Below are 21,706 nucleotides of genomic sequence, written 5' to 3'. Positions count from 1 at the left end.
TCTATGAAGTATCTTTGGTCTGCAAGATAGTTAACCACCTCTTACTTAGGGGAATTTTATTCTTCCCCTTCTTCCTCTTGCTCTAAGGAAACCTTTACTCTTTTCTCCATCTAGCCCTTCAACTTCTCAGGTTCATCTAATAACCACTTATTGGTTTTCTTGTGCTCTTGCATCTTCTTTGCCAATCCAGCATTGGTGACTCTGATTCTAACATAAAACCCAATTTTTTCAGGAGCTTTCCCCAAGATCTGATACCAATAATGATGCATAGATATAAAAAACAATAGATTTCTTTGTAAAACCTTTGGTTTTCAAGCAAATTCAAACTTTTTGTCAAAGATTTTATCATATCTCACACATCTTAGCATCTCAAGACTTCAAATCTGATTCATTTGAAAGATATTCCAACCCCCTAAACATTTATGAAGGATTCAAACCCTTATCCTTCCACACAAACATGTGACAAATCTGGAAACAAGAAAAAAAAGTGAAGAACAATACCTAGAATTTGAACCACTGTTTAGTAAATTTTAGTTTTCTCGCTATATAGAAGAGTTGAACCTCCAACCTGATTGATTGGAAATCTAATTTGAATATCTATCCAACCAAAAAAGTTTTAGACCTTAAGCATGTTGCATATACAAATGGGAGCCAAACAACAGCAAACATTTTTTCAAAAAATTAGAAAATCTCTCTTGTTTATATATCCAAACTTGTCAAAAAAACTCTTTTCACTGTTCATACATTTTCCCTATGATATAATTCAACCAACAAAGCATATATAAATGTGATTCTTGGCCTTTTGAGTTGTTGTGTATTTAAAAGACTCTTATACTTCTAAAATTTCTAGAATTTCCTAGTTTTAAAAGTGCATCTTTGTATTATGTAAGCAATATTAAACTACCATGTATTTCTATTTGTGTCATCCCTATGAAACACTTAGATGATCCTAATATTGAATTAAATGAACTAATTACATGCTTATAGGCTAGTTGAAAACTTGAACAAGATGGTTTATAGGTGTGCCAAATCATGTAAGTGCCTTACAAAATAAGCCTTTATTATAACTAAATGCAATTAAAAGACTAGATGACATGAACACAACCTACCAAAAATGAATACCATGATATATCCTAATGCATGATGGACATATCTACATGTGGAAATGAAATTTAAAAACTCTTTATGTAGGTGCTCCTGCACCACACTACCTAAGGATGCTTGTGAGTATCTATGAGGTAAGTTAGAGGTTATTCACCTACTGCAAACTAAGAAGAGATGATGCAATGAATCAATTCTTATGATTAAAATATCTTATAGATTGATGCAAGAGGTTACACTTTAGGAGCTATCTAAATGTTTGAAAATCAAGAAACTGAAGCATGAAGAAGATGAGACTATACGGATTCAAGGTAAATAAGTGGAAGTGATATTTCTATATCAATTAGAGTAGTGTCATGAAGATATATGCTAGAAAAAATAAAAGAGATGTATATGAATGGTTGATGTCTTTGGTATTGTTGTTAAAGAGGGAGAATGTGTGCAAGTTACCATACAAGATACGTATAAAGAGGGAGAAGTTATGCAAAAAGAGGAAGAATCTATATGGAGTGATACTATTACAATTAATGTCAGAGGGAGCATCCAGAGATTTCATTGGATGAGAATCAGAATGAAACTAATAAAGAGAACACAAACACAAAGGGAGAAAACAATACAAATTTAGAAGAAGACAATTAAGATTTTGGATTTCATGGTAACTAGAGCTGTTTCCATCAATGCCAAAGAGGGAGATTGTTGGAAACTACAATTGGAACAATTATTATGTTGCCATAAAAAAATGGTAGTGACAAAAGTGAAGGAACCAAGCACCAACTGTCCTACAAATAAGTAAGAAAAATCATAAGAATTCTCCTTGGATCCCTGTTGGAAACTATAATTTGAATAATTGTTATGTTTTCATTGATGTATAACCTACTAGTGAGACATTTAATAACAAGGTAGAATGCAATATCATTTGATTAATGAAGAAGATTTGAAAAGAAGAGATAGCAAGGTGAGCTAGTCAAGTTGTTGACAAGGGAGAAGTTAAGTATCATGTAATTATAATGGGTACTTGATAAGTTAGTCACTAACAAGATAATGTGTTGTTTAATCATTGTTAAAGTAAAGAAGAAAAGTGAATTGATGTTTGTGTGAGATGACAAGAAGTTGACTTAAACTCTAAGATTGATCGAGTACCAATGTTGGTTAGTCAATGAAGGAGCTAAATCAGAAGATTAAGGGACTTAAGAAGAATCCAAGTGATAGTTACTACCGAGAAATCAGTAATGATCGAGCATGATAGTAAATGCAAAGTGAGACATAACAACTTATGTCAAGCTATATAGTGATGACCAAGCAGAAGAACTTAGAGATTTCCAAGTGACAATAAAAGTTATAGTGTGTGAAATAATTAATTTTGAGGCTGACATAGTTGAATTTTTGGATTAGTCAAAATGCGTGGATGATAAGGATTGTTGAGCTACTATATTTAATGCACAAAGAGAGTTTTTTATGTGATCAAAGGCAAGGATTTGACCAAATATTTCTATAAGTATCAAGAAAGGAGAAGGAGAAAATAATAATGAAAGTTTCAATGAATCTAACCCAACCCTAAGATTTATGGTGACATTTATGCAGAAAAAGATCAAAATTACCTATTTAAGGAGGCATAAGAGATCTTTTCTAAGGTTGGTTTGTTGTTGATTGGTGATCTTAAGGAGAACCTGTGAAGAATAGAATAGTAGAGGAGATGTGAGGAGATTAGTCAAGTGTAATTTCTTGAAGGGATGTCAAGAAGATTAATGATGGAGATGATAATGAAATCCAGTTAATGAACTAGCAGATGAATGAATGGAGATTTGAATTTGCAAAGTGAGTTGTGTTTTATAGATCAAAATTAATGTTACATTCTAACCATTATGGTAGCAAAATTCTTTAATCAACTTTGACCTAACAATCATTTGTAAATCTTTTAATCAAGATGACATTCTAATGGAATGATCTAAAGTCCTCTAACAATGCCACTCCTAATTAGGTGATTAAATCCTTTAACAGGGTCACATTTAACAATGTGTTTTGTAACCTTTAAGAGGGTTGTCTCTTAACTAGGCTCACTTCAGAAGAGTGGAAAAGTGGTAACATGTTACTTTGTGATTTTTCCCAAATTGCATTTCCATGTTAAATCCTAGCGTCAAAGTGTCATTTACTTGTAGAATGTTACTTTATGCATGTTATTTTTATAGATGCTTATTTTAGTGTTAGTCATTACACATACATTGAAGAAAGAGTTAAATAATGTGAAATTGTTGATAATATGCTATATAGACTGAGCTATTTAATGTGATTAATTAAGTTGTTTGAGGTTGTTAAAAGTTGAAATTTGTACATCTGGACTTAAGCATAACTGATTCACTCCCCCTCTCAATTATTCTAAATCATTCTAACAATTCCAACTTGTGAGATCTAAGGGACATGCCAAAAAGAAGAGAAGGCTTCCTTGAGTATTTACCTTTGACTGTAAACCATCCATCTTCCACCTTAGCCTGCCAAGCCAAAACATATTTAGAGCCAGTAACATTAGAGCTAGCTCCTATAGAAATAACTTTCACAACACCACTAGAGATAATAGTTTCCCTAGGGGGTAAGCAACCACACAAGAATCCCTGGTCATAAGGATAGTGCCAAAAGCAATAGTACTCTAAACTATAGCAATGGGTCCACCCTCCAAAAAACTAGTTTTGGTAGGGATAGAATCCAAAAATTTTCCATCATACTTCAAATCAAGTCCATCACCAACATGTTGGGCAGAGTCAACAACCTCAATCAAAATCTATGCAGCAACAATCAAAACTCCAACACCAACCACAAGAAGGAAAACATCAATAGTAGATGACTACATCAATAGTAGAACCATCCTCATGTCACTGAATATCAATAGAGTCACTTGAGGTGACATCCCCATCCAAAACAATATTCTTGACAACTGTATAATATTGTGATAAAACATCTTGCCACCAAGAGGAGGGTTTCTTGGATTTAGATTTTTTAGCCACACACTTTTCCACAATATGCCTAGTGTTAAAGTATTTCTAGTGTCTAAATGGAAGTCCTTCATAATCTAAATATTGGATCCATGAACCAATAGAACTACATAGTTTGATTTGTGTAAGAAGGCACTTTGAGACATTTATATCAACAAGAATCCTTGGATATGTAGAATGAAATATGTCGAAGGATTCTGAGTCTACCATCAAGAAATCACCTAAAGCATCACCTACTTCCTTAAGGACTGAGTCATGCCAGTGATGAAGAGGAAGGTTAGGAAGATATACCCAAATATGCATTTTGTTGAATGACTTAGCTGTCGAATTAAAGCTATTATCAAATATGGCAATAACAAAACCCTAATCAGAGGAAAAATTTATAGAGAATTTGTAAGATATGGATCCCAAAACTCAAAAATCTAAGTGCGGAGCTCCTTTAGCAAGGGCCATAAGCCTCTAAAATGATAGATAATCACATCCACCTCAAGGGCCGCAGTACGTTGTTGAATGTCCAAAACCATATCTTCCTCTAAATGAATTGAAATAGATTTACAATTGGGAAAGGGCTTGGGCACAAAGGGTTTAGAACTAGCCCCTAGACCCCCACCAAAAAAATGGGAGGACCCTTTCATGCCTCTCGAACCCCCCAAAGCAAACTCCTTTCATGCAATAACCTCATTTAAGATTGCCTCGCCCGCCATAAAATGAGAGACCAAAGAAACATTATGAATCCCTCTTGATAGAGAAGAGACACACCCAAAATGAGTTGGAAGAGTAAGATTCAGATAGGGAGGAAGACAACCACTATCCTACAAAGCCAACACCTCAGGAATAGTTGCGATAGAAATTCATGCTTCCACCAATGGGCATGTAGTAGATCAAATCCTAGGAGAATCATGACCAGTAGAGGGAAGCCTACGCATGAGAGATTTTCCATGAGCCATTCAAAAATAACTACTGATATTTTGTTATTAAGTGTATTTAGTTTAATAATTATCTCTTCAGAATTTTTTTTTTGATGGGTAATGGGCCGAAGCCTAGATTAATTATTATTATTTATTGAAGTTAATTATTATTATATGTTAAGCTTGAGTGGAGTCAAACTCAAGACCTCCCACATAAGAGGCTCACAAGTTACCATTGTGGTGTAGCCTCTTATTTATCTCTTCTGAATCTTATTTACTTGTAGCAAACATTATATATTGTGTTATAAGAAGTAAGTGCTGACCAGTGGTGAAAACATATGTAATTGGTCATTTTTAATTTATCAAATGTTATTTAAATTAAATTAAATTAATTTTTTATTAGATTTTAATTATATTAAATGCTATTCAATTTTTAAAAAAATTAGTATAAATTTAATTGTTATTAAAGTTAATTTTATATTAATGTAATTTAAATTATGTTTTATCAATTATGAAAATACAAAATTTAAAATATATAAATTTGAGATTTATTTATTTTAAATATTTACTAGAATTAATTTTGATGAAATTATTATTTGTATTAGAAGGAAAGAGAGTTTTTTTGTATATGTTAAATATGATTGGTTTTAGAACATGAAATAGCAATAAACTATTAATGTATTTCTTATCTTCTTTTTCATTGGTTGAATTGCCATAACTTATTCTCAATACATATATTACCATTCAATTTTTGAGCAGATCTTTATGATCAAATTGAACATTAGAGCACAGTATAAAGTGAAACCATAAAACTGAAAACCTTGAATTTTGTATGTTTTATTTAAGGGTTTTTAGTATCTATTTCCAAGTTTTTAAGTTTTCATTTCATTTTGATTTTGTGTGTTTATTTAGATGGCCAAGTTAGGATGTGTACCAGAGGCTTTAAGTTTCTCTTATGATGCTTATTTGACTAAATGTGATGATGTGTTTTATGATTGGATTTGAGATTATGTTTATGATATTTATTTTGTTGAGTATTTACGAGAGCTTGGGTTTGAGAACCAATGTTATATTTGAGATTCCTATCATGGAACTAAATCCAACCTATCATTTCTTTTGTGGCATGGGCCATATTTGTACTTTGTGAACTTAATGGAGGTTGTATAGGTGCATTTATATGGGAGTGGCTTATAATTGGGGTTTGGGACCTAAAGTGGTCAATACCATGGAAACCTATCATAAGTTGTGTAACAAGTGATAACATAGTAATTAAAACCCTTAGACTCACATTAAAAAGATAAATTCAAGATATTTCCTCACCCATTCCTTGAGTGCTTGTATAGGCTAAGGATGGGAATTGGATGACACCTAGTGAGAGGTATGACTATCTTTTCTCATCTTCATGAAAGCATATTCTAGTTCTGCATGTGTTACGTAGAGGGTTTGGGGTGTAAAGTGACCAGTGTAGGATAAATCAGTGCTTAAGGGTCTAAGGTCTAGTGGGAGATTAGTTTAGGGTAACTCAAGTAGTTTGACCATGTGATGCCACTCCATAGAATGTAGCCTAAGTCTCTACCATAGATTTTGTATTTTTCTCTAGTGGTTTATTTATTGTTGGAGTTATTGTTGGTGATTTACTCTCATTAATGACAATTGGTTATCTATTAGTTATTGTGCTTTTGGAATTTGATATTAGATTTAGTAGTGGATATTCCTTTTAGTGATTGTATCTTCTTTGTTTTTATACTTTCTTTGAATTTGGTATTTAGATATTGACTTTGGTATTAATTAGTTTTCTTTTTTACTTCGATTATTTTTATGTATTCGTAGTTTGTGTAGCGTTGAGGCATATTGGGCTATCAAGATTCCTTGCCTAGGATTGATTTATGATTTGATTACCTATGTGTGGACCATTTATTATCTTCCCTACATAGTGGGACTGATTCCTATTGAGATCTCATTTTGAATAATGTTGAAAGACAGGGATCCTTTTTGAATCCCTCTCTTGAAAAGATGATTGAGGACCAACTCAAATATTCTAGGTGATCTTGCAACCTATTGGGTTTTCTTAGTTGAAGATAAATGTGTATGTTCATGATGAGGCCTTTGCTAGTTCTGAATAATTTTGTATAATATGTTTGTTGTTGTTTGATATGTAACCACAAAAGAGATATATTTTTGTATTTTCTTTTTTATGATGAATGCAATTTATCGATGCAACTATATGAATTCATCTATTAACCAAGTATTAGAAAAGAAAATAAAAAAGATAGAGTAACAAGAGATCAAGGAAAATAACTGAAAGGAAATTTCCTAATAGACATAAACCATGGTAACAACATGTCTATGAGTTAAATCATCAAAAAAGATCGGGTAGAAAACCAATGAAATTAGGAGTAATGCTTCCTCAACTCCACTAATGCAATTATTGATAGGAACTCAATATAGACCAAAATATGTTTCATGTTTCATCAAATGACAAAGCCACAAAAAGTGCGCTCATGCGAGACAAGACACTATGCAAGAATAAATAGATGATCCTTTCTCCAATTTGTTACATTAGTAAAATTCGTTAACACGAGGCAAACACCAAAACTAAAGGATTGCACAATCATAACAACATAATAAAAATATTGGCTCCATTATTATTCATGAACATGTATTCACAAAAATAACACAATCTAACAAGAATAACTACACTCAGAATGAGAGCACCAATAACATTTATTATTGTATCAAAATAATGGCCCATAGTACATATTACACCCATGTATTTATGATGCTGTGAGAATTTGAGGGTAACCCTGCAGGAGGTAATCCAAATCCCTGCAAACAACTACATAGCAGAAACATAACACAAGATACACAATTTGATACCAAATGAAACTCTTTGATCATAAAATATATCTATTTAAATGCAATGTGACCGATTGTAAGGCCTTCTAGGTTTTGGCCAAATATAATAGCAATTACAAAAATAGTTCTGCAAGATCCCTTAAGATCCAATCCCAACTTTAGCTAGTCCAGATCCAGAGTTTGGTAGAAACCTCCAAGGAAGATCTGAATTTGTGCTTGCAAACCCACCAAGAAATCTCCTTGTTTTCCAAGCCTCAGCTACTAGCCCTTGTCAAAATTCTCTCTTACACTTCATCCTCTTCTCCAAGATGGATGACTAGTGATCTGCCTTAAGACTCCATAGAACACCCATACTTATACCAAACTAAGCCATAGGTTGGCCTAGCCCATTAAAAATTAAAATAAACCATTACATTAAATGACCATGCAAGTCACAAGTCGGTTTCAACACAAATTAAATACCTATACACAAATTAAATTCCAAAAGTCAGCTCTCAGATAACTCGGGAACCATAGAAACCAAGACCAAACCAAGCATCAAAGAAAACCATGTTGAGTGTCAGCATCCCATCATACATAACCAAGTTCCTTAAAAAATCAAGCACCAATATGTGCTAAGTCCTTTAGAAGCAACCAAGCTCCTTCATTGACTGAGCTACTCGATCAATACAATGACCAAGCATAATCGAGCCCTGTAGTATGAACTGAGCTCCTAGTGTACGTCGAGTATCAAAAACATCACCAATTATCTTAATTAACTAAGTTACTTAGTTAATGCAACAACCAAACCAACTCAATATCGACCGAGTCACACTTCATTCTTTGACTGAGTCCTCCAACTCCAAGGTCAAACCATACAATCCTATAGGATTTTTGGCAAGCCTAGGATGCTCTTGTTGGAATTATGATATATTTGTCATTAGTTACAACACTTATTTGATTCTGAATGCTTACCGAGCTCATACCGAGCATTCCTTTGGAAACTGAGCACATGGGCAGTTCAGTAGTGTTTGCCAAGTTCATAGTGGTTACCGAGCAGAACAGTGTTCTCCAAGCAGTTAGTGGTCACCGAGCTTCGCAGTGTTTACCGAGTGATCAAGGTAAACGAAGAACTTAGTGTTTACCGAGTGATCAAGGTAAACGAAGAGCTTAGTGTTTACCGAGTGATCAAGGTAAACGAAGAAACTTAGTGTTTACCAAGTGATCAAGGTAAATGAAGAACTTAATGTTTACCGAGTGATCAAGGTAAATGAAGAACTTAGTGTTTATCGAGTAAACAAGGTAAATGAAGGAATCAATGTTTACCAAGTGAAGAAGGTTATTAATGGATTCAGTTTTTACCGAGTGACACAATATTCACCGAGTCACCAATGGTTACCGAGTTTCAAGCTACTTACAATGGTCAGTATGAACCGTGCCTCTACTCTTAACGAGTGCATGACGATGCGATGTATTGTAGTGGATGCCGAGTATCAGAAGGTCATCGAGTCAATTTGAGGAACCTTAGTTTTCTACCATCTGGCTGACTTAGTAATGTTTTGTTCACTTGTGTTTGGCCAACCTTGTTAAGTAAATATTGGAATGGTATATATGTGATGTATTATATCATTTGTACATATATAGGAAATTGGATGGGAATATATATTGCAATATTTTTGAGAAGAGAGAAAGTGAATCAACAGCATAACAAAGGAATACAACAAGGTCAACATTGGTGCAGAAAAGTTATGTCTATCACATCAGGTGATCAGAGCATAAAGGATCTTATCAGCAATCAGTTGTAACCAGATCCATTGCTTCATTCTAACAGGTGAATCAGTTTGTAAATCCTTTAACAAGGTAGACTTAGTAGTCTTTTGTAAATATCCTAACAGAGTGCATACTTCATTGTATGTTTGTAAATCCTCTAACAAGGTGGATCTAGCAATCCTACTTGCTCCTAATAGGGCAGATCATCAGAAGTGATCATTGTAAGCCTTAACAGGCCAACTTTATATTGCAGTATTGAAGTTTTGTGTGCATCATCCCCAGCCTAGTTTTACTTTCTAATTGGAAGGTTTCTGGGTCACCAAATCAGTGTGTTCATATATGTTTATCTTTTCATGCATACAGTAGATTAGATGGATGGTGAATATGTTATTATGTAGAATTAATTTAAAATTTTAGAGTTACTGATTCACCCCTCCCCTCTCAGTAACCTTGTTAGTCTTGATTATTTCCAACAATTGGTATCAGAGCATTGTGGTTCTTAGGATAAAGTTTGATAGCTTGAGCAAAGATCAAGGACAATGGAGATATTCAGACTTGACAAATCTATTGAGAATGAAAAGCTAGATCTGGAAATGGCCATGGCTCAACTCAAAGAAGCAAAGGAGCATCTTTCTCAATCTCTGAAAAGAAGGAAGGAACTTGCAAGACAAATGAATGATCATCAGTATATTGAAGAAAAGATTGAAGACCTTTTACCATCAAGTAGTTCAAATGAAGCTAATGAAGCAATCAAAGAACTCCTAGCAAAGAATGGTTCTCTGCAGGAAGAAGTAAGAAAGCTCAAAAGAGAACAAGAAATCCAATCCATTAGGCTATGTGAAGTTTTGGAACAGAGAAACAAGGCAAATGAAGACTTAGAGGTAAGAAATAATCAATCCCTTCAGCATGAAGATCTTGTAGGTCAACTATCTAATGCAAATGAAGAAATTATGAATCTAAGATCTGAGAATGAAAGTTTGAGAAATGATTTAATCACTGAAAGACAAATCAATGCAAGCTTACAAAGAGATCTGAGATCTGAAAGAAAAATCAATGAGAGTTTGGAAAATGACTTAAATGTTAAAAAGCAAGTCAATGAAAGGATGATAAAATCCCAAGCAAATATGGATCAATTGAATTAGCAAAATGAGCAGAATCTTCATAGACAAAAAGGTAAAGCTGGTCTTGGATACAAGGAAGAAGGTGAAACCTCCAAACAAGGTGCTCAAAGGAATCAAAGAACCACTTGCAATCACTGTGGCAAGATAGGACATACATCAAACAAATGTTGGAGCAATGGTAAAGGAAAATTCAATGGTAAATGCTACAACTGCAATCAGCATGGTCACAAAGCAAATGAATGCAAAGAGAAACCAAAATTTGAAGGAAAATGTCACAAATGCAAGAAACAAGGTCACAAGGCATCTGAGTGCAAATCTAAATCATTCAATCCAACAGAACAAATTGTCAATGCATTATTTGGTTGGGACTACAATACTTGGTGCAGATGTCATTATTGTGGAGAATATGAACATATTGGAATTAACTGTGCAAGGCATCACCTAAGGAAGAAAGATACTACTATAAGATGTTATACATGTACCAAACTTGGTCATATATCCAAGAATTGCATGAACATAGGAATAATTGAAGATGAAAAGAAAGCTAGAGTTGACAGCATTCAAAAAACAGATGAGACAACAGTGGATTCCTAAATCTACCGAGCTAGAAAGTTCAAATAATGGCAATGTCACTCAAGAAGTGGGTGACTTCACCATTTCTAATTAGACTCATCAAGGAAGATCAAGGAATGCATCTTCAAGCAATATCCTAAGCAGTTCTAGAATGAAGGAGTGCAAATGGCAAGTCAGTATATCAGATACAAGACATAGTTCACTGTGGTGCATCTACCGAGTAAGGTTGGTTTCAGACTTAACTGAGCTAGGTCGAGAATATGAAAAGTTTTGTTTGTTCACCGAGTTGCAAGGTTTACCGAATAAGTTGATGACTATCTGAAAAACCCTAGGTCATCTCAGCTACCTTCGTACTTGAGAATTAATGGCAAATTTTGTATCAAAAAGGCAGAATTTGATCTCATTTTTCACCGCAAATTTAGAATATACAGAGCGAAGAGATCTCCAAGAGCACGAAAGTGAGTTCAAGTGATTTGAAGTAATTTTTCAGTAAAGAATTTTTTTTGCAAAATCATTCACTCACCAAGCAGCAATGGCATCCGCAAGCACCAGTAGCAGCAAGGCAAAGAGAGGCTCTAAAATGCTTGTGAAGGGAGTGGAATGGAAAGCACCTAGCTTCAAGCTCGTTCCCACCATAGCTGAATCGCTCGACTCGCACGGAGCCCAATCGTAGATTCCACCAAAGGTACTACTTATAAATGACATTCGTACTCATTTCAAATGCACTATTCAAGAAATAGGGACACTAGATATGGATAATTCCCTAGCCGAGTTATGTGTGGATGGAACCCTCAAACCTGAGCACAAGCATTTGGAAACCAAAGGTTTGACACATATCCCGCACTTGCCAAGGAATTTTCAAATGAAATGGATAAGATACATTTTAAGCCATGTGCATAATGGTCAGTTGTGGTTAGAGAAACCCGTCCTAATAACGAAGAAGATGATTCATAAGATCACAGGTTTACCTATGTTGAGCAAATCCAAAACCACTAAAACCCTAAGTCGGGATGAACTTCAGAAGTTAACCCTAGCTAAATTGGATGGCAAAGGATTGAAACTTAACAATGTATCTAATGCAAAGCTAAGATTTGGAATTCATTTAATTGCATATAAGATGTATAGTTCCAGCAGATTGAATAGTGTGCCCTGTGAGGCTGTGGACTTAGCCTATAAGATTGTGAAGAAGAATATGGAGTTTGACCTAGCAGATGTGCTGTTGAAACAACTAAATAAGAACATGGATAGTATAAGGACCTCAAAAACCAACTCTTGTAAATTTGGTTCTTTGTTAGCTTGTTTATTTTTCTATGTACAAAATTTTTTCCCTTCTAAAGGTACAGTTGTATGGAGAAAAGATATTCTAGTTTTGTATCAGATAAATGAGTTTATTGCAGAAATGGGTATAAATTTTGATAAGGTAATGGACAACTATTTTGAAGACTTCAAATAGAGGATGAGTAACAGATTCAGAATTCCTCCCAAGCTTGTTGAAGATTATAAGGATGATGTATGCTTCATGGTTGACTGTGACAAGGTATACATTTAGGCAGTCAGACCCCGAGTTGCATGGGTGAAACCTCTTCCCTATGAGGTAAATATTGATGAAGCCAGAGATATTATAAAAGCACTGGTAAATGAGCCAGTAGACCCAAGGCAAAAATTTTTTGGAACCGATGATGAAGCTAAGGCCAGAATTGAGCTTCAAATCAAGCTACCACAGGCCATAAGCAAGGGCAAGAGAAAAATAGCCAAATTGAAAACTTCGACTGGTCCTCTTATGCTCACCAAGGGAAAAGGTGAAGATGAAATAGGTGAAGAAGAAGAAGGAGGAGAAGAAGAAGAAGAAGAATCTACAACCAAAGAAGAAAGGTAAGGTAATCATTACCAAACCTAAGAAAAAGCCTATTGCAATATTCACCAGAAGAACCAGAAAAGGTATGCAAGAACCTATACTTGTCAGGTCTACACCCACATTCGAGCAAAGGCTCAAACAATTGGAAGAAGGAGCTGGCATCACAAATTTCAAGGCATTGAAATTTGAAACTAGAACAGATGCTAAGAAAATGCAGATTGAGGAACTGGTACACAATAAGATGGGTAAATGGAAATACTCCCCAGACCAGATTGCCCCTCAAATCTCAAAAGAACTACTGGAGAGATTGCAACCGAGATGGGAGTTAGCCACCCAAACAATAAAAGATATTTATGAGCAATTCCTGAAAAATCTTTGACCAAGTCTCACTGGAGCAGAAGTAAAAACTGAAATGAAAAGCCATGAAGGTAAAATGATGATCAGATTCCACACTTGTTTGATTTTGATTAAAGACATTGAACATGTTGTAAATGATGCTACAAACATGTGGAAAAACATCTATCATCTACATAAGCCCAGTGAAGACCCAGTAGAAATCAAAGATGATGATAGCAGCAATGATGATGAGTTTGAGAGCACTCCATCCATCACAGTCTCACCAGGAGAGCTGCATGCACTGATGGAAGAGAAAGAGGAAAAAGACAAGGAGGAAGAAGCTGAAGAGGAAGATAAGGAGGAAGATGATCCAGTGAAAATTGCAGCAGCAGTGATTGCATCCCTTTCTCACTCTCCACCTAAAAATGTGACATCATCAAGGTTGGAGTCAACTTCAGTAGGTTTGATAACATCTACATCAGATTTATCATCTGCACTTGCCACATCTCAGCTCCAGGTATCATCAATGGAAGTGTCTACCACTTCATCTACTGAGCTGCATCCCTCTTCTTCAACAACTAATCTAGCCTCCTCAGCTCCATCATCATCAATTAGTATAACAGTAAGTTCCACAATTTTGTCAATTCTAATTTGTTCTACAATTTTGTCAGCATTATTTGCATCTACTTCAGACCTAGTTAGTTCAGATACTGCATTATCGAGTGTATCACCATTTTTGGCAACTACTATAGTTTTTGATCTAGTATATACTCCTATTGGCACTCAACCCTCAAGCATCCCAGTTTTCATTGCTAGTCCTTCCATCTCTACTATTGTGTCTATTCCTAAGGTCAAACCAGTCATCACAGAAGTCAAACAAAAGAAACCATTAAGGCTTATGATCACTGGAAAGGAAATTCCTGAAGATATTGACTTAGACACAGAGATAGTAATCCCAAAGATTGACTATGAAAATGCCACCATTGAAGAAATGAGGTATGCTAGTCAACTAATTGAGATGAAGGCTACATAGAAGCAACTAAGGTCTAAAAGGGATAAGGAATATAGAATAATTGAGAATGCCCAAAATATAATTACTGAGGCTATAGGTGTTGATGTTGATACTTCTCAACACATTTTGATACAATTAGAAGAGGCAGTCAATAAATTCAATGAGGATACCTCCGACAAGAAAAGTTGATAGAGAAGGCAGAAAATAAGTTTGATAATAAGGTGCTTGAGCACGTTGCTCAGCATATAGCAATAAAACAGGTTGAATTAACCATAGTTTTGTCCAACATTGAAAATTCTTTTAATAATGTAACATCTCTTTTTGCTAAGCTTTGTGATGTTACCGAGTATACTAAGGAGATAAGAGAGAAATTGAATAAGATAGATGAGGATCTAAAGGCAAGCACACAAAACCTGAAGCTTGACCCCAATTCAAGCTCATCTCATCACCTCAGGATCAAATTTTTTTCAGAGAAGTAGGCATAATCATTGAGAGAAGAGGCAAGGATCCGATCTACATTGTTAGATATTCAGAATATGATCCTTCCCATCATGGACACAATGCAAAAGCACATTGCACATTCAAAAACATTGATCCATGAAAACAATTTCTTTGTCGCAGAACATGTGATTGAACTCTCTGCAGAAGTTCAAGTAGCTCTATCCACATGCAAAATCCTGCAAAAGAATTGGGATACAACTTTGCAACTCATTCTCCAGGTACATTATGAGTTTATCTCATATTTTGGTGTCTCTATGTAAATACATTATTTTATTCTTTGGCATTATTATAAAAAAGGGGGAGAAAGAGATACTCAGGAAGAAATATTGGTGAGATAAATGTACAAAAGGGACAAAGAGATACTATAAATAAAAGTCATATAACTCATGTAAATACCTTGTGTATATTGTATGGGGGAGTTATATGTAACAAAGCCATGTATATTTAGTAGAATCAGTCGTTAGTATGTCAGATGTTGTATATAATTTTGGCTCATAAGTGTTTTTGGTCATTAATGCCAAAGGGGGAGATTGTTGGAATTATGATATTATTGTCATTAGTTACAACACTTATTTGATTTTGAATGCTTACCGAGCTCATACCGAGCATTCCTTTGGAAACCAAGCATATGGGTAGTTCAGCAGTGTTTGCCAAGTTCATAGTGGTTACCGAGTAGAATAGTGTTCTCCAAGTAGTTAGTGGTCATTGAGCTTCACAGTGTTTACCGAGTGATCAAGGTAAATGAAGAACTTAGTGTTTACTGAGTGATCAAGGTAAACGAAGAACTTAGTGTTTACCGAGTGATCAAGGTAAATGAAGAAACTTAGTGTTTACCGAGTGATCAAGGTAAACGAAGAACTTAGTGTTTACCGAGTGATCAAGGTAAATGAAGATCTTAGTGTTTACTGAGTGATCAATGTAAATGAAGGAATCAATGTTTACCAAGTGAAGAAGGTTATCAATGGATTCAGTTTTTACCGAGTGACACAATATTCAATGAGTCACTAATGGTTATCGAGTTTCAAGCTACTTACAATGGTCAGTATGAATCATGCCTCTACTCTTATCAAGTGCATGATGATGCGGTGTATTGTAGTGGATGTTGAGTATCAGAAGGTCATCGAGTCAGTTTGAGGAACCCGAGTTTTCTACCATCTGGCCGACTCAGTAATGTTTTGTTCACTTGTGTTTGGCTGACCTTGTTAAGTAAATATTGGAATGGTATATATGTGATGTATTATATCATTTGTACATATATAGGAAATTGGATGGGATTTTATATTGCAATATTTTTGAGAAGAGAGAAAGTGAATCAGCACCAGAACAGAGGAATACAACAAGGTCAACATTGGTGCAGAAAAGTTATATCTATCACATCAGGTGATCAGAGCATAAAGGATCTTATCAGCAATTAGTTGTAACCAAATCCACTACTTCATTCTAACAGGTGAATCAGTTTGTAAATCCTTTAATAGGGTAGACTTAGCAATCTTTTGTAAATCTCCTAATAGAGTGCATACTTCATTGTATGTTTGTAAATCCTCTAACAAGGTGGATCTAGCAATCCTACTTGCTCCTAACAGGGCAAATCATCAGAAGTGATCGTTGTAAGCCTTAACAGGCCAACTTTATACTGTAGTATTGAAGTTTTGTGGGCATCATCCCCACCCTAGTTTTACTTTCTAATTGGAAGGTTTCTGGGTCACCAAATCAGTGTGTTCATATATGTTTATCTTTTCATGCATATAGTAGATTAGATGGATGGCGAATATGTTATTATGCAGAATTAATTTAAAGTTTTAGAGTTACTGATTCACCCCTCCCCTCTCAGTAACCTTGTTAGTCTTGATTATTTCCAACAGGTCCTACATCAATTTAGAAGAAAACTTCTCCTCCCTTCATGTTAGGTGTGAGAGCTCTTAAAATGAAAAATCATGCTAAAAAATTATTAAAAAAAATCTAATTATATACAAATTGACTCTCTAAATGGTTCTAAGTAGGCCTCCACCCTTGTTTATATCCATTAATGGGTGTATGAGCCTTTACATGACACAAAACAATGAATGAATAAGAATATAAGAAGGAAACTATGAGATGATATGGTCTCTAAAATCTCTAAAAATGAGATCTCAACCTTCTTTAAGCATTTCTTGAAGTTAAATTGCTGTTAGAATGCATTTCCAGTGCATGAAATGCTCTAACATAGTAACTAGCAGTTAATTGTCGGTGCACTGCTTCTTATTCAAAATTGTTAGCGCACCTCTGTGAAAAGCACACCTGCACACCTACACATCTATGCACCTTCCTAAAAGGACCCAAAAATCCAATAACTCTTCTAAGACCTAAGCACCCGTGCACCTGTAAACCTGCATGACATGACCCAAAAATCCAAAAATATTCTCTTCTAAGTGTCAAAACTTGATTTCCAACATCTGGGTTTTCTTTCCTTTTATACCAAAATGATGTGTAGATGTTTACCTTTTAACTTTTGGATGGTAGAGGTGATTTCTTGAGGAACGAATAAGTCTAAAGATTCATACTTTACCTTCAATTTCCTATGGAAATCATGAAGTGCGACTTCTTGGGCATACCCTAGAACTTGAAAGTCATGGATTTGAGTGTGATCGTAGCTACTATAGAAGACAAGGAAGCCATGGTAATGTTCAAGACCTTAAAGGGCCTCTACATATTTTAGATATGTGCACCTTTAGAGATAATTCATTTACCAAATCTTCAAATTGCACACCTGCACACCTGTGCACCTTCAGGGAATTATACAAGGTGCTCAATTCACCAAAAAATAAAATTTCTCAGTTTTGAAAATGGTTTTGGGGGTTTTTCTTAGATGAGGTCTGGGAGAAATCTAGTGTACTTATTTTTCCCTTTTTGATGATTTATACCTTCTTTATAGCCCAACATTGTCATAGACTTGAACACCTTCTGCTTCATCTATCTGAAATCCCAAGGTGCCTGTTTTAAAAATGCACATGCAATACCATGGATATTTTTTGTGCTATGGATAGTGAGGATAACATTTTATCTGCACAAAGAAGCAAAAATTAGTCATCTTATGTTGAAAGACCCAAAAGAGGACTCCACAAGATTGAGAATGACAAAAAATTGTGTCAAAATTAGTCAGACTTCCCAAAAAGTGAAATTCCCCCCCAATAGCCAGCTTTGTGCACTAACACTCTTAGTGACCCTGTTCAGGATGCACTAGTGTGCACCATGTATGCCTCTTAAGTGGCTAAGTTTATAGTTGTGCACTAGTGCACCTTGAATAGGTGTGCATGGTGCACAATTGTGCGCATGCACATCAACGTGTTTGTATAAAAAGGAGGGGATTTATAGGCTTCAAGGGAGATCCTTGTGCACACCTCTATAGGTGTACACCTCTCAAGGTGCACACATGTGCACATGCACATCCCCAGAGTGGGGTGAAGTGCACTTCTGCACACTTGGTGTACATGCACATGTGCGCACTTAATGTACTATGAAGTATATTCCTTGATTTTTGCTTCTCTCTAACTACCTGATCCTTCCTAGTCAGAGATTAGGGTTTTACCTAGACCCCAGGGAGGGTCCAAAATGATTGAGGCTTCAAACTAGCTGCCTCATAGGGAATTTTGAAACTAGGGGGTCCCCATTTTGTGACTCAAAATGAGGCGTGTGTTGTGAGGCCACAAAAAATAGCCCCAAAAAAGGGAAGAAATGACAAAGGCATTTCTTCATCAGCAAGTATTCTTTTAACATGTGTCAAGTGACAAATGGATTTCAAATATTTCAAGCAATTTTCAAGTTCTTTTGAAGTCAAAACTTCAGAATTTTATATTTTTCTGGCTCAATGTGTGTTTAGTGTCTTATTTTCCTTTGACATCTCGAGGTGTAGTCTATCATGAGTATCTATCAACATGGAGAAAATATTTAGCTTGAACAGTCCATTCATCAAGAATCCTTGTAAACCTATTTGTCCATCACTATTTGACCAGATGAGAGAATCTATTTTGAGGGCTCTTGGCGAGTTATTAATTCCTTCCATTTTGAGTCTTTGGCAATCTTCTTTAGCTTTCTTTGCAGAGCTCACTTGTTTCCACTCTATTATTCCTTGGAGCATTTTCATAGAATATGATAGCCACTTTGGAGTGCATATTCCTATATATTTGATTATATTTTACAATCATTTGGAATCTTTAGATGTAACACCTTTGTGATTTTTGTTTTCTTTCTTTTCTACCCTAACCATGCTTAGACTATGTGGCCAAGGCATTGGTGTTATTTCTAGACCTGTACTTCAGTTGATAATTCTTGCATTTCTCTATTAATGAACTTTTAGGAAACTCTCATGACAAATAGTGATCTTAGCAATCCTTTGAAGAGACCCTTTGTTTGAACTGATAAGTTTTGAATCATCCCTCATTACTATCAACCTAGATTTTAAAAACACCTAGATAATCAAATTTCTAATTTGTTAAATGTTGAGAGGTATCAATCTACGATTCTAATTTTAAGACTAGAAGTCCTCTACAACTACAAGCAACACCTGTTTTTAGTTGGTACAAGAAATAAAATCATTTGAATGCTTTGACAAAGAAATACCTCTTCCCTAAAGTTGAGACTAGTTGGGATGGACCACATATTGGGAACAACCTCGACAAAACACACCAACTTCTCCACTCAAAGACTAAAAAGGAAAAAGAAGCAAAATGTGAAAAAACCCAAACAAAATAGACTTGATACAAAAAAAACTAACACCTAACTAAAAAGACTAAATGAATAAATAAAAACAAAATATATCTATAGAAAACTCTAAATAATAAGAATGTGGGGTAGTTGTCAATAGATTTCTCATTTTGTGCAATAGTAATAATAAAACACATATAGTTCTAAAAAAAGATGACTTGTCTTTGTAGTCAGAAAAATAAAATTTGGACAATCTTGGATGAAAATTTGGGTACAAATCACACAAAATTAGAAGTTGTGGTAACTCGCCATGGCCATGATTAATCTATAAACAAGTTCTCTTACCGTTAGCATCATATTCAAATTGAAAATCATCAAATTGAGAGGGATAATGGGAAGATATCACCCGATCTAGCAAGTCCCCACCATAGGGGTACACTCACACATTGTAATTTCTCCTTCTAGTGGTCTTATCTCATGGCACACAACTCCATGTAGACAAGGAAACATTAGCGTCATTGATGTAATATAGCTTTCATAACAAGACCCAAAAGATAGAACATTGTATTTATGGTCCTTATTATCACTATCATTAGCCTTGAACCATGAATTGTGACCTTTAGTCTACTTGGGACTAGAAAAGTCAATCACCAACTTCCCTTTCAAATTATAGTGTTCATTATATCATTATCAAGGTATTTTCTCCCTCATATCCCAAAGAAGCATGTTCAAAATTGTACTTACCCTCCATTGTGATCTCCCAAGCTAACAAGAAACTAGGACAACTTACTTTTGAATGAAACCCAAAGGGATAAACTCTACATGAATTTGTTATTGCATAGCTTGATATATGCATATAATACCCAAAAATAGATATTTCCTTAGTTAAGCTTGAGACCAAATTAAGCACTCTATCCATCTCGTCTGATGACATATCTTGTTCTGAGGGAGGTATCTTATCATTATCCAATGGGGGATCAATATCACAATAGGAAGCATTGGTATTTTCTTCTTGATGACTTCCTAATTCAGAAATATCACCAACCTTAGGATCTTTTGCATTTCCATCATTTTTTGCAACTTTGAGAATTTTTGCATCTCCACAGAGTTTTGGAACTTCAAAATTTTCTACGTCCTCAAAATCTCTTTGGATATTCACACTTATTGCAACATCAAAACATGAAAATTTTTCATTACTTTTGACAATTTCAACATGCTGATTTGTTTGCGCTAACACATTAGATACTTCATCTTGGCAACTAGAAAATTCTAGCTCTGAATGAATCCTTTGATGGAGGTGACAATAGTTAGGAAGCAAAAGGATGTTTGGATTATGATATTCTCCAAGATACTTCAAATTTCTTGTTATGTTATCCATACAAATTTTCAAAACCTCATCCTTTACATGTAATTACTTTTGAACTATTGGGGTAATGTTGGTTGGAGCCTCATAATGAATTGGAGTATTACAGACCAACATGTCTGGAGGAGTAGGATGTAACCATAGAGAGACATCATCCATTAGAGGTTCCTCTATGCTTTTCAAATTTTGTGTGTTCTTATTATTTTTGTAATAAACATATATCCCAGAGGCTCCACACTCTTTCTCTTTATTGAATGGGAACATAAACTCCTCTTGATCTTCTTCACCATTTTATCTTTTTGTAGATTTATCATATGATTCAAACACCATTTCACTAAATTGAAAAGGTTGTTCCTCCATGATTTGGGAGACTGATCTAAAACATCATTGTACCCATATCCATTTTCACTTGGAATCATAATTGTAATACCATTATTCTCATTGTTGATGTTATCATAGGGGCAAAAATTTATGCTCTAATTTTGAGAATAATTGTTTTGGGCAACAAGTTGTCTTAGATAGTTGCCTTGGTTTCTTGAGGAGTTAAACTTTATTCTGATGAGTTCATTGGATAAAAGAGACATCATATTCTTCATGGGCTTAACCTCACTAGTCATATTATTCTCAAGTTTGGCAGGTGGAGAAGTCTTTTTCTCAAAGAATATAG

Source organism: Cupressus sempervirens, chromosome 3, assembly GCF_028749045.1.
Source record: "Cupressus sempervirens isolate cs-2001-9-10 chromosome 3, ASM2874904v1, whole genome shotgun sequence".
NCBI lineage: Eukaryota > Viridiplantae > Streptophyta > Pinopsida > Cupressales > Cupressaceae > Cupressus > Cupressus sempervirens.
Note: the sequence above shows the minus strand (reverse complement) of the source record.